The sequence below is a fragment of the Rattus norvegicus genome, chromosome 9 (assembly GCF_036323735.1).
Source record: "Rattus norvegicus strain BN/NHsdMcwi chromosome 9, GRCr8, whole genome shotgun sequence".
Taxonomy (NCBI): Eukaryota; Metazoa; Chordata; class Mammalia; order Rodentia; family Muridae; genus Rattus; species Rattus norvegicus.
In genome coordinates, this window is record NC_086027.1 from 102,163,282 (window position 1) to 102,175,862 (window position 12,581).

Genomic DNA, 12,581 nt, shown 5'->3' on the forward strand with positions numbered 1-12,581 from the left:
ACTTAGAAATGAAATTGAAAATTAGAAAATTAGAAATTAGAAATTGAAAATTAGAAAATTAGAAATTAGAAAGAATTTGAAAAAATAAAATTGTTAGTGAAGCTAGGTTAAGATGCTTTTGCTACTGGTTCTGTTGCAGAAAATCCGAGAGAACAGTTTCAAGTTCAGAAAGGCACACTCTTAAGCTAGGAAATTTTTTAAGGTCAGGGAACAAGAACCATGGCAGCACCGGCTGACATGACTCTGGCTGAGGCTGCACTGGTGAGGATTGATTTCCTGTGCCCATTTTTGCCCTCAGCTTTCTTAGATGATTTCATAAAAACTGCTGATGAGCAGATGTGCATTCTGAGTATTTAAAATAGATATGTCTGATTGGTTTTTATATAAAAGTTTAGATTAGTGATTCTTTTAAGATTCTTATTTTTTTTCTTTTTTTTTCGGAGCTGGGGACTGAACCCAGGGCCTTGTGCTCGCTAGGCAAGCGCTCTACCGCTGAGCTAAATCCCCAACCCTTAAGATTCTTATAATAAGATTACTTTTTAAGATAATAAAGTAATCAATTCTTTCTTTGTAAACACAAATTGCTGTCAGAGGGACTGGCTGAGAACACTACCTTGCTTGCTCATGCTTTATTAATCTATAACAAATTGCTTAGTTATGAATGTACATGGGTTCTTGAGAATAATTTATTTTCATTACCTGTACTGTATAAAGTTCTTCCATGTACAGGTATTGGGAAACACTTTTCTCATAGTCATTCACTAAAAGGAAAATAGAACGCAAGCACATTGTAATTCTGTATTGTTTGAAAGATTTTGCTGGGACATATAAACTATGGAAAATATAGTCCTGTGTTGGAGCCTGCTCCTTACACTAAGTATGTGTATATGTGTGTATGTATGTATGTGTAAAATGCTTGGAACCTACTTATTGGTACTTTGTTCCATCCATCCACCAGGTATGTGTGTATATGTGTATCTGTATATTTATGTATATGTATATATTTATATGTATATGTGTATACATGCATATATATATCCACACACATATACATGTGTGTGTGTGTGTGTGTGTGTGTGTGTGTGTGTGTATGTGCATGTGAAATGCATGAAGCCTTCTTATTGGAGCTTTCCTCTACCATTCAATGTGTGAATGTATATATATCTGTCTGCCTGCCTGTCTGTCTTTGTATGTATAAAGTTATTGGAGCCTGCTTTGCTTTATCTACAGAGAGAGAGAGAGAGAGAGAGAGAGAGAGAGAGAGAGAGAGAGAATATTTACTCGCTCTTCTTTCTTGCTGTCCCCTAAAGAGTTAGAAGAGTCCAAAGTTTCTCACTGGGGACAGAGAGTGCCCGTCCCAATGAATCAAGCTCTGCTCCCTCAGAGAAAAGTCTGCTGAGTGATTCCTCTGAGTGCTGGCCTCTGTATCAGCACCAACTCCCCTCAGCCCTTCTAGTGCTGACCCTCAGCAGCTGCTATCAGCACTGATCCAGACCACAGCTGCCCCACCTCGCTGCCTGCTTTGGTTTACCCTGTGGTGTCAAAGCTAGCCTTTGACATCTTTGACATGTAGGTTCTAAAAACTGGTGGAAATTGCCTTCGATGCCATAATGGGAAAAGGAGAAACTTCTCTTTTAGAGGGTGTGAAGCAGTAAAATTATATATATCCCCTGTCAGGGTTAAACAAACAATAAAGCATCCCAAAAGGCATGTCAAGAACTTTCAACCTTGCAGGAAAATGGGTGTAACTGTGAATAATCACATTTTGTGAGCTGAGCCTGTTTTAGGAAGATGAAGTTTGTACACTTTCTTTCACATGTGAGCCTACACACACACACACACACACACACACACACACACACACACGCACACACAGCATGAGAATGGAAGCAGCATGATGGTCTGGAGGGAGAAAGGTGACTAAGGAGAAGGGGGGGTGAGAAGGGAATATGTTCACAGAGGATACTTTCGCCATTCATTCCGTGCTTAGATGAAAATGTCTTAAGTATAACTCAATAACATATACAATGAAGTTGTACAATGAAAAATTTAAAGTTGTAGCAAAATACATCGCATAGTGTAATTTAAGAAACCAAACCTCCTTCCTTCCTTCCTTCCTTCCTTCCTTCCTCCCTCCTTCTCTCCCTTCCTCCCTTCTTCCTCTCTCTCTCTCTCTCTCTCCTTTCTTTGCCTACAAGGGGAATATGCTCTGTGTCTGAAACTGTTGTTCTGTCCTAGTATCTATCGCCTCTTTGGTTTTTATTTTATTTATTTAATTCCAAGTTTCTTCTTGGAATTATCATGACGAAAGACTCTTTTCAATAACACATTTTCGCTTTTAGAGGGATTTGAAGAAGTAGGAAAATGGGTTATGCAAATCCAAGTTAGTCATTCATAGTAAGGTGAAAAATGTAACTTTCAATTCTAATAATTTGTTAGTGCCGGATGGTAAATGCATCCTGTTAGAGCCGCAAAGGGAAGAAGAGGAGAGGCCGCTGGATCTCACGGAAAATGCTCTGTGCCTGACAGAGTAATCCCTGTTGGCAGAATGTAAGTCTTCGGACATAATGGGTATTTCTTGTGTGTTACTGTTTTTGATTATTTCTTCTGATCTTAACTCTACATAAATAGAATTTTTGGCTACCTCTCTTTCCTATCTGCTTCCTTGAGTTATGATATAGATGTAGAGAGACAGGGATTACATTACCTTATCCATAACTGAATGTGGCAGCTCTTCTGTGATGTCACAATGAGGTGCAGGGTCTGCTCTCCTGAGTGCTGCAGTCAGTAAGGGGCAGGGGCAGCTTTTCACAGCCCTTAGACATCAACAGGGTCTTAGGTGGCAGCCCGGACCAGGGACATCCACATGGCCTTTGGTGTTAACATGACATAGACCCCCTGCTGTTGCATGGCCGTGTAGACCCACACATGGTCCTCTGTGACTGCACAGGCTGGGACCTCACCATAGCTCCAGATAGTAGCAGTTCAGGGCACTCACATCGGGCTGTTTTTCCTCACCCTTACATCTCCAGTTCCATGTCTTTCCACAGTGCTCAAATCATTCTGCTTCCTTCTCTCCCACCTCTGTACCACCCACCTGCACATAGCAGTGGCTCCTGCTGTGATGGGCCAGGCAGCAAGTGGGACTCTGGGTGTCTTCTGCCCCTTTTAAATTCTTTTAAAAATAGCCTCTTCGCTGAAAATTTAAAAGGACTGAAGCCCTGGGGGCCAGCAGAAAGAATGGAAAGAGGCAACCTCGGAAGGTAATAGGTGGGGGGACCCTCCAGAATGTACCAGAGACCTGGGAGGTGAGAGACTCTCAGGACTCAAAGGGAGGGACCTTAGATGAAATGCCCTACAGTGGGGAGAGGAAACTCATAGAAAGACAGGGCATCAAGTGGAGGGATAGGGTTGCTGTCCCCCAGTCAAAAACTCTGACCCATAATTGTTCCTGTCTGAAGGAACTGCAGGGACAAAAATGGAGGAAAAAATATTCTTATTACAGGGTGTTTCAAGTTGGTAAATGTAACAGATACTTGAACCGACCTTCAACCTTGAACCGAGCCTCTGCAGACACCTGCTGCCTCTCCCTGCCATAGGTTAGGTGTCTCTGGCTGTAAGGAACCGTGCTACAATTACGGTTGCCACTGGAATATTTTTCAAATAAGCACAGACAGATCCCTGACATCACATCCTCCTGCTTGTTTCTTTCCTTTGTCAAGTGTCTGACAATTGCTTTCCCGGACATTATTAGCCTTGCGTTTTTTTTCTTCTGGAAGAAATAAAGGTCAAACATCCCTCTAGACTAGTGAAGTGTTTTCAAATCAGGAAAACAAGACTTGACTAGCTTAGAAAAAGCTTCAGTGTTTCATCTGCTGATGATTCTGTTCATCAGAAGGTTCTTTTTTTTTTTTTTTTCCTGGCTTCCAACACTGTGGGTGTACAAAGTTCATTGCCTTTAAAAAAATTCTTAATAATGAAACAGGAGAAAGAAGATTACAGTAATGGATATCGTGAAGAGACAAAGCCTGTATTATGCTAACAGTACATTGATTTAGTGAAAGAGGTCTATGACTCATCTCATGACATTTATTTAATGCACAGGAACGTAAGCACACACAAGGTCAGAGAGGACATTGTACTGATGTACTAATGGGAGATGGTAACTCTGGAACAATTACAACATTAAGGTTTTATGGTATCATTTAAGAAAGCAAGATTCAACACAACAAAAAAATAAAGATGTATTTATTTTTCTTAAAAGTTGGTGGTTGAAGTGTTTGCCCACCCTTTAGCTGGGCCATGCTTGGTTTTGACTGCTGCTGCAATGTAGAAAGTAGAGTTCTTGATCTGCTTTTCATCCCTTGGCTTCCTGTAGTACTTTTCTAGGGATAAAAGAAACATCACTTTTCTTCAGGTCATGCTTAGGCAGTCATATTGATGGACTTCATGGATATAGGTTCTCTGAAAGTTTTAGGAGACACAACCTTACAGCAAACTTCCTGTTCTGACTCCTGCAATCTTCCCAGATCGTATTTCACAATAACTCCTGAATTTAGCTTTCTCTTATTTGTTCTCTCTCTCTCTCTCTCTCTCTCTCTCTCTCTCTCTCTCTCTCTCTCTCTCTCTCCCCCCCCGCCCCCTCTCCATGGTCTTATTCTGCTAAGCCTAGCCTTGAACTGTGGAAGTTTGGATCATCCTTTTTTGTCTTCACAAGTCTACATACCATCAGGTCCGGCAATTTCTTTTATAGAACACGGTTTCTAACTGGATTGATCACTGCTGTATCAATATCTGATCAACGTGTTGGTGATGATGAATGTTTCAATTTCCTCCCTCCCTCTCTCCTTCCCTCCCTCCCTTGCACCCTCCCTCCTCCCTATCTTCTTCTCTTCCTTCTATCCTTCTTTCCCTTTTATGTTTAAAGAAGGAATGCTTTTGTTGTTCTAATGTGAAGACGTGTTTCATGGAGCAGGCTGCGTTACCAAAACCGGCAACTAAGTATTTTCTGGAACCCTAACATTCTAACAACAAAAATACTCAACTTTATTTAAAAGACTTACAATTGATTCATAAAATCAGTCTATAATACTCGCCATTATGACCGATTCTCTAACTTAACATAAAAAACTGGACACATACAATCCTTACACGTTTCCACGTTTCGTCATTAATTTTAAGAGCCCCAATTAGATCAATTGCAACATTAATCTGCTAAATTGCAATGGACATAATTATTACTCACTTGTAACCTTCCTTTAATTCTTTTCTTAAAATTTAAATTCTTTAACTCAAACATAGAAACAAATATTAAAGGCTTATTGGGATATAATATAGTATTTTTGTACACATATCCATTATGTTTAAGTTAGGCTAAACATGTCTGTATCCTCACTCATCATTCTTTTATACTGAAAACATGAAAACTTTTTCGATACATCGCCATTACATCCTACCATGCAAGAGCACAGCAGAGCGCCTTACTAATTCTCGCAGTAACTGACCAGAGGAACATTTATTTTTTCTTCATTTTACAGATGAGAAAATTTAAGCTCTGGAAATTAAGGTAATTTATCCAAGGCCATACTGCAGTTTAAGAAGCAGAGACTTAAAATAAAAACCATATCCCCTGGAGCCAAATCTGAAATTATTTTCTCCGTTGAGTTGTTTCCAGAGGTTAGAATTCACTCAGGAACAACTCAACCTTATGAAAATTATTTTCATGTACTAGAGAATATTCTAAGCCCAGAAGAAGTTGAGAAAAAGCTACCTTTATCCTGGTCAATTCTCTGCTTCCACACAAATGTTAGTTCATGCTTTATTACATAAATTATAAGGTCAGAACTTCTAGATTCTTAGATGTACTATAACTAAAGGCTCCATGATTTTACATGAAGAAATTGCTTGTTTGTATGCATTTTCATTTTGTTTTGCCAAATGAGATAAGAATAGATTTGTAGATTAATTATATTTTTATGTATCACCAGTTCCAAAGTGTTAAGAAAACAAAAACAAACAAAACCAAAGAAGCCTAACAAGTTTTCTCCTCCTCTGTCTGATTTCATAGAAGATGCTACTGATGGAAAGTATTTAAGTATTTAAGTATTTAAACGAGTTATGAAGTGCAAATTAGCACTTAAATCACATAATACGTGCTATTATAAATTTTATTTAGTTCTTAAAGAACTTTGTCCAGTGGTTTTGACCATAATTATTCCTTCCTACAACTTCCCAGAGATCTACCCTCTTCTCCTAATCACCCAAACTTGTGTTCTCGCTCTCTCTTTCTGCTCACCAAGTTCAATTTGTGCTACCCATCTATTCATGGATTTGTGGCCTTCCACTGGAGCATGCTTAAAAGATAAGATTCTAATTATCTTTTGCCCCTTTTTTGTCCAACAACAGACAGTGATGTCCTCTATCCGAAGGACCTAAACTGACATTGTAGGCTATCTGTACAAAGTTGCTGACTGTCTCATAATCGAATCATGTCACACCCTTCTTTGGTTTGACCTGTAATTTTTTTGCTCTTACTGCCTGCAGAGTCCCTAGTGAGTGGGTTAAATTCCTTCTGCTCTGCTTTCTCTTAGCTTACATGGATTCAACTTCTAATTCAAAAACACCACTTAAACGATGGCCGTGGCCCAACCCTGAGCTCATTTTTTTAATTAAAATATTTTATTCAAGTTTATACAGGACCTAGGATAGTAGAAAACGAGTTATCCTTGAATATCCTTGTAACAAGCATATGTATGATTGAACTTTTTATTAGTGGCAAGCATGTATGAATTCACAAGTTTCATGTTCTTTGGTCCATATTTATACGTACATTTTTTTACCAATATTTTTTGTGACAAACATACACAGAGGAATTTTATTCAGTCATACAAGAGAATAAGGTTATAATAAATAACAGAAAAATGGGTGCAATTAGAATTCACTATATTAGATAAAGTAAACAAGGTTCAGAGAAACAAATGGCATGTGTTTTCTCTTATATGACTATCCTAGTTTTAATTTTTTCCACTTTTTATTGGATATTTTCTTTATCTACATTTCAAATATTATCCCCCTTCCCGGTTCCCCTCCGGAAACCCCCCATCCCATCTCCTACCCCCTGCCTCCATGAGGGTGCTCCCGAACCCACCCCCTCCCTCCTGCCTCCCCATCCTGGCATTCCCCTACACTGGGGCATTGAGCCTTCACAGCACCAAGGGCCTCTCCTCCCATTGATGCCCGACAAGGCCCATCCTCTGTGTACTCTTTGGTTGGTGGTTTAGTCCCTGGGAGCTCTGGGGTGCCTGGTTGGTTGATATTGTTCTTCCTATAGTGATACAAACTCCTTCAGCTCCTTTAGTCTTTTCTCTAACTCCTCTACTGGGGACCCGTCCTCAGTCCAATGGTTAGCTGCAAGCATCTGTATTTGTCAGGCTCTGGCAGAGCCTCTCAGGAGACAGCTATATCAGGCTCCTGTCAGCTTGAACTTCTTGGCATTCACAATAGTGTCTGGGTTTGGTGACTGTGTGTGGGATGGATCTCCATGTGAGGCAGTCTTTGGATGGCCTTTCCTTCAGTCTCTGCTCCACACTTTGTCTCTGTATTTACTCCTGTGAGCATTTTGATCCCCCTTGTAAGAAGGACTGAAGCATCCACACTTTTGTCTTTCTTCTTCTTGAGCTTCATGTGGTCTGTGGATTGTATTTTGGGTAATCTGAGCTTTTGGGCTAATATCGATGAGTACATACCATGTGTGTTTTTTTTTTTTTCTGTGATTGGGTTACCTCACTCAGGATGATATTTTCTAGTTCTATCCATTTGCCTATGAATTTCATGAAGTCATTGTTTTTGATAGCTGAGTAGTACTCCATTGTGTAGATGTACCACATTTTCTGTATCCTTTCCTCTGTTGAGGGACATCTGGGTTCTTTCCAGCTTCTGGCTATTATAAATAAGGCTGCTATGAACATAGTGGAGCATGTGTCCTTGTTATATGTTGGAGAATCTTTTGGGTATATGCCCAGGAATTGTATAGCTGGGTCCTCAGGTAGTGCAATATCCAATTTTCTGAGGAACCTCCAGACTGATTTCCAGAGTGGTTGTACTAGCTTGCAATCCCACCACCAATGAAGGAGTGTTTCTCTTTCTCCACATCCTCGCCAGCATCTGTTGTTACCTGAGTTTTTGATCTTAGCCATTCTGAGTGGTGTGAGGTGGGATCTCAGGGTTGCTTTGATTTGCATTTTCCTGATGACTAAGGAGAAGGCATAAAATGAAGTGAAATTTCAACCAGCTACTTTTGGATTCTCAGTTATATCAGAGGAAGGATGACTGTATTGTATAACACCGAGCCTGGGAATTATCCAGGGATGTCTATACTGTACTGTATTGTACTGTACTGTATTCTGTACTCTCTATTATTGGCAATATTTTCTAGTTGGCCATCATAATTCTCATGATTTATTTGAAAATACAGACACAATGAAATTAAGCTATTTCTTTACCATATGATGCACTTTCGTTATTTAAATTTAGCTTAATGCACCTGGAAAAATGTTTCCTCAAAGGATCTTGTAGAAATTCTACTATAGTAGAAGGGATTTGGGCAGTAAGCTAGATAGCTATAGGAAAAGTAATTAAGAAAACCCACCTTAAAAATTAGCAACGAGGTTTATGAATAAAATTTAAAATTGTAGACGGATAATTTACTAACATTTTAGAAGGCTCAGCAAACTGACTGTGCTAAGTCATTATTCCTGAACATTTCTAACTTGCTTTATGCATCAGGGGAAGAATTTAGATCAATCTGTGCAAACGAGTCCCCTTTTCTTAGAACCTTAAGGTAGAATTGAAGCGATGCATGGCTTCGCGTGTTTTATTTCTCACTGGGGCTTCTAGTTAAGGATATGGTTAAATCTATTTCCAGACAACGAGCTTAAGGAAATATTTATTTGAAAAACCAGGGTTGGGGTTTGGTATACAGGCAGTCACTGGTAGAAACCAGAGTGTTGGCTTAAATTTTCAGTGCAAGAATTTTGAATATTTGTTCCTGAGAAGGTGTAACTTTTGTGTAGACAAGTCTTTGAAAACAAACAAAAATGTCTTTGCTCTATTTTATGTTAATTAGTTTAAACTGATCCTTTGCTTTCATACATAGGCTCTGGTTTTTTGGTGATTTTTTTTTTTTTTTTACCTAAGTAGTGAAGAAAATATCTGCCTCTCAAGTTTGGAGAAGGCAGACTTTACCACGTAAAACACATTTTACACACTTGCTGTTGTGTGCACGAATGAAGAAAGAGCTCTAACGCATTGAGTTAGAAATGTCTACTAGATCGTCAGAAGGCTAATTTACTTAGCTTCCTTTTGCTTCTGGCAATGCATGTGTGTGTTTTAACAATGTTTGGATAATACTGTCTTTGGAAGGAGGAAAACAGCTTTCTTAAATTTATTACTTTATTATTTTTAAAAACGATATCTCATATTCTCCCTCTGAATGACAGTGTTGCTTATCTTTCTGACAAATGCAGTCCCACGGCGTTAGAATAGATATTCAGGCTGGTGGAAGATAAGAAGATGAAACACTGAAGAATGACGTAATTGCAGTATTCCCGGGTGCCTGGGCATTTTCAGAGCAGGACTCTGATTAACAGTCTCTGGAGACACTGGGGAAGCTGGATTTTGTCCTCTGCTATGCACATGCCCTTGATTTCACCAGTTTTTTTCCTGCTAGATTTCCCTAGGAGTGAAGTCCCCAGACTTTCATGTGTTTCTTTTCAAATGAGAACTGTAGGTGTGAAACATTGCAGGCATGCAGTGAATTTATTTCTGCGTAGAGCACGAGAGGAGACAGTCTCCATTTTGACATGGCTTTCTGTTCAAATTGTGGTGGCGAGTTGCATAGCAACACAAAGAACTATGATTAAAATTATTGCTCAGAGTGGGATGGAGAAATTCCTTTCTCATGCAGAAGAAGCATTCTGACTTGATGAAACTATCACGAGATCGAAGGTTACAGAGGCTGTGAATCTCCACTGTACCCAATGCTATGCACAGCAGGGACTTCTATAACTTTTTTGAATGAAAGAATAAATGAAATAACATAGTGATATATCAATTATATTATTCTAATGTATTAAAATGTTAGCTCCCTTTCTTTTAAAAGTGATATTTCAAAGAAAGATAAATCTTTTAAAAAACAAAATATCAATTTGTATTATAAGTTTATTTTCTATCAGATTTATAGATCTTACCTTGAGGGAAGCCAGAAGTCAGAACAATCAAACTGATGCAGATGAAGGACATAATTTGTGACTTTGTTGGGACAGTAACATTATGTCCTTACTTACATAAATGCTCAGATGTGCAGAGGCAAAAGGAGAAACATATCTGAAGTGGAAACTTAAAGGTCCTTTAGAAAGTCAGTTGTGTTGGATGGTGTTTTGCTGGGGCCAAAGACGTGAAGGAGTGTTTTCCTGGAGTGGACACAGGTGAACTCTTAAGGCAGACTCATGAAGGAATATTTGGCTGAAGCAGACACAGGAGAAAGGATGTTCTGCTAAAGCAAGCACATGAAAACACATGTGATGAAGGCTTTTTCACTAATGACACACAGGTATTGGTCTGCCTTACATTGTGTAGTTGAGCTCTAATTTTCTGGACTCCATACAGAAAGGTACCAAAACCCATCTGGTGGTCTGCCTCAGCTTCTTGCCACTTCCAAGAACTCAGTCTGATTGGCAGAGTGATGTCAGCTGAGGCAGATACACATTCTGAGGCAAGATGAATGCTCAGACAAGACCCGTGGAGGACACGTGATGTTTGGATCGAGTATAAATAGAACTCCACAGACAGTGGAATAGGCTGGGCACTTGGCTTACTTATATAGCTAAGTTTTTGTTAGTCTTAACTCTTCGCTGATCTTTGTTTCACTGAGACAGATACAGAGGAGAACTTCTCCTGGTGTCCCTTTGGGTCCCTCCTGCTGACTCATGCTGAGGCCGAGGCCTGGCTGTCTCTGCTAGGTAGCGCCACTGGTGCTGATTCATGTTTGCTGTCCTGACTCTACTGAACAAGACCACTGATATATCTGTAAAATGTCTGCAAGTGGAGGGAGCTGCTGCTGTTGACCTGTGAACTGGACTGCCAATTTCCAGACAGTACAGATGGGAATTGCTCCAAAGAACCACTTCTAAACTGGTCCACTTCCCCCATATCCTTTCTTTCCCACTACCTCTGGTGGAAAGGGAGGTTAAAGTGTTTAAGAACCATCATTAGAAGGATTTGAGAAAGTAAGTTACACATATCCTTTCTTCATATAACACATACTCCTAAAGGCAGCTTTACATAAAGTCATCATAGGTCTATCTATGTAATCACACAATTTCCCCCTTTTCCTATTGTGCCTGATCTTTGCGAGTCAGAATCAAAATGGATAATATCATGCTTTTGCATGTGCCAAAGCTTTTCATTCTCCTCACTCAAGATTGGCTCCTGTGTTTGGAGTCTTAGTGATGAAGGAGTTTCCCTGATGCTGAGTCTGCCTTAGATATGCCATAGAGTGTTTGGGCACATTACTCAGTGCTTGTCACTAAGAGGTCATGGACTCTTATGTGCACATAAGCATATGAAGAGCCTTGACTTTAGTTTCTGATTAAAGACAGACTCCATTCTTGTTGTTTGGGTGGATTATTTCCTTTTAAGCTTTTGTTCTGTGATATATATGTCTATAATGATGCAAACATTAGAATACAAACTCAAAGGCTGCTTGACAATAGAGAAGGTAATTCACATGTCTGTAAGGCTGAACACAGGCTTCCTTTTTCTTCCCTTTCCCTTACCTACCTTTTGCTTTGGGATCGTTCACAAATATTTTTTATTATAAACACTTTCTAAAAGCAATGTCAGCATCTGTTTACTGTACTTATAGTTTCTTGAGCTAAAATGTTTTTTTGTTACCTTTCTAGAAATATACAAACATAACGATCAGTGTGTGCCATATGCCTTTTCAAATATTGTACAAACCAAATAAAGAACCTGTACTTAGTGGCAGTATATTTCAGGACATACATTTTGAGGGATAGAAAACATGTCAAATTCCTTCTCAGGGATCCAGTTTTCTTATTTGTGAAATAATAATGACTGTGAAAGACTTCTCTATGCACTATGTGTATAATCTTGAAGACTGAAAGTATTCGTGAAATGTTACATTAACCCTGAGATCACAAAAGTATAACAATTAACTGACAATAAAATACTTTATTAACTCTCTCATACCCAAAACCTTGATATTATGCACCATTTGCAGGAAATTCTTTTTAAAATAAAAAAATCTTTGGGTATATATTGTATGTTGGACATATACACCCACTCCCTTCCCCACAAACACTTTTTTTATATACTCTTCTCATTTCCATTAATTCCTTTTTTCCTTATGTAAATATTTAATTCTATTTTCACCTAATTTATCCATGTTAAGTAACTGTATAAACTCTAGAAGATGGACAGACGAGATAAAACATACGTCTCATTCAGACTGGCTTTAGTCACAGTATAATTATCTTAGTTGCATCTGTTTTTCTCCAAAA

The 12,581-nt window shown here is 39.0% G+C and overlaps 1 pseudogene; it reads left to right on the top strand.

The window, feature by feature from the left end:
• The first annotated feature begins 219 nt into the window (after window positions 1–219).
• Window positions 220–12,581, top strand: part of Zfp207-ps1 (zinc finger protein 207, pseudogene 1) — a 43,041-nt pseudogene continuing 30,679 nt past the window's right edge.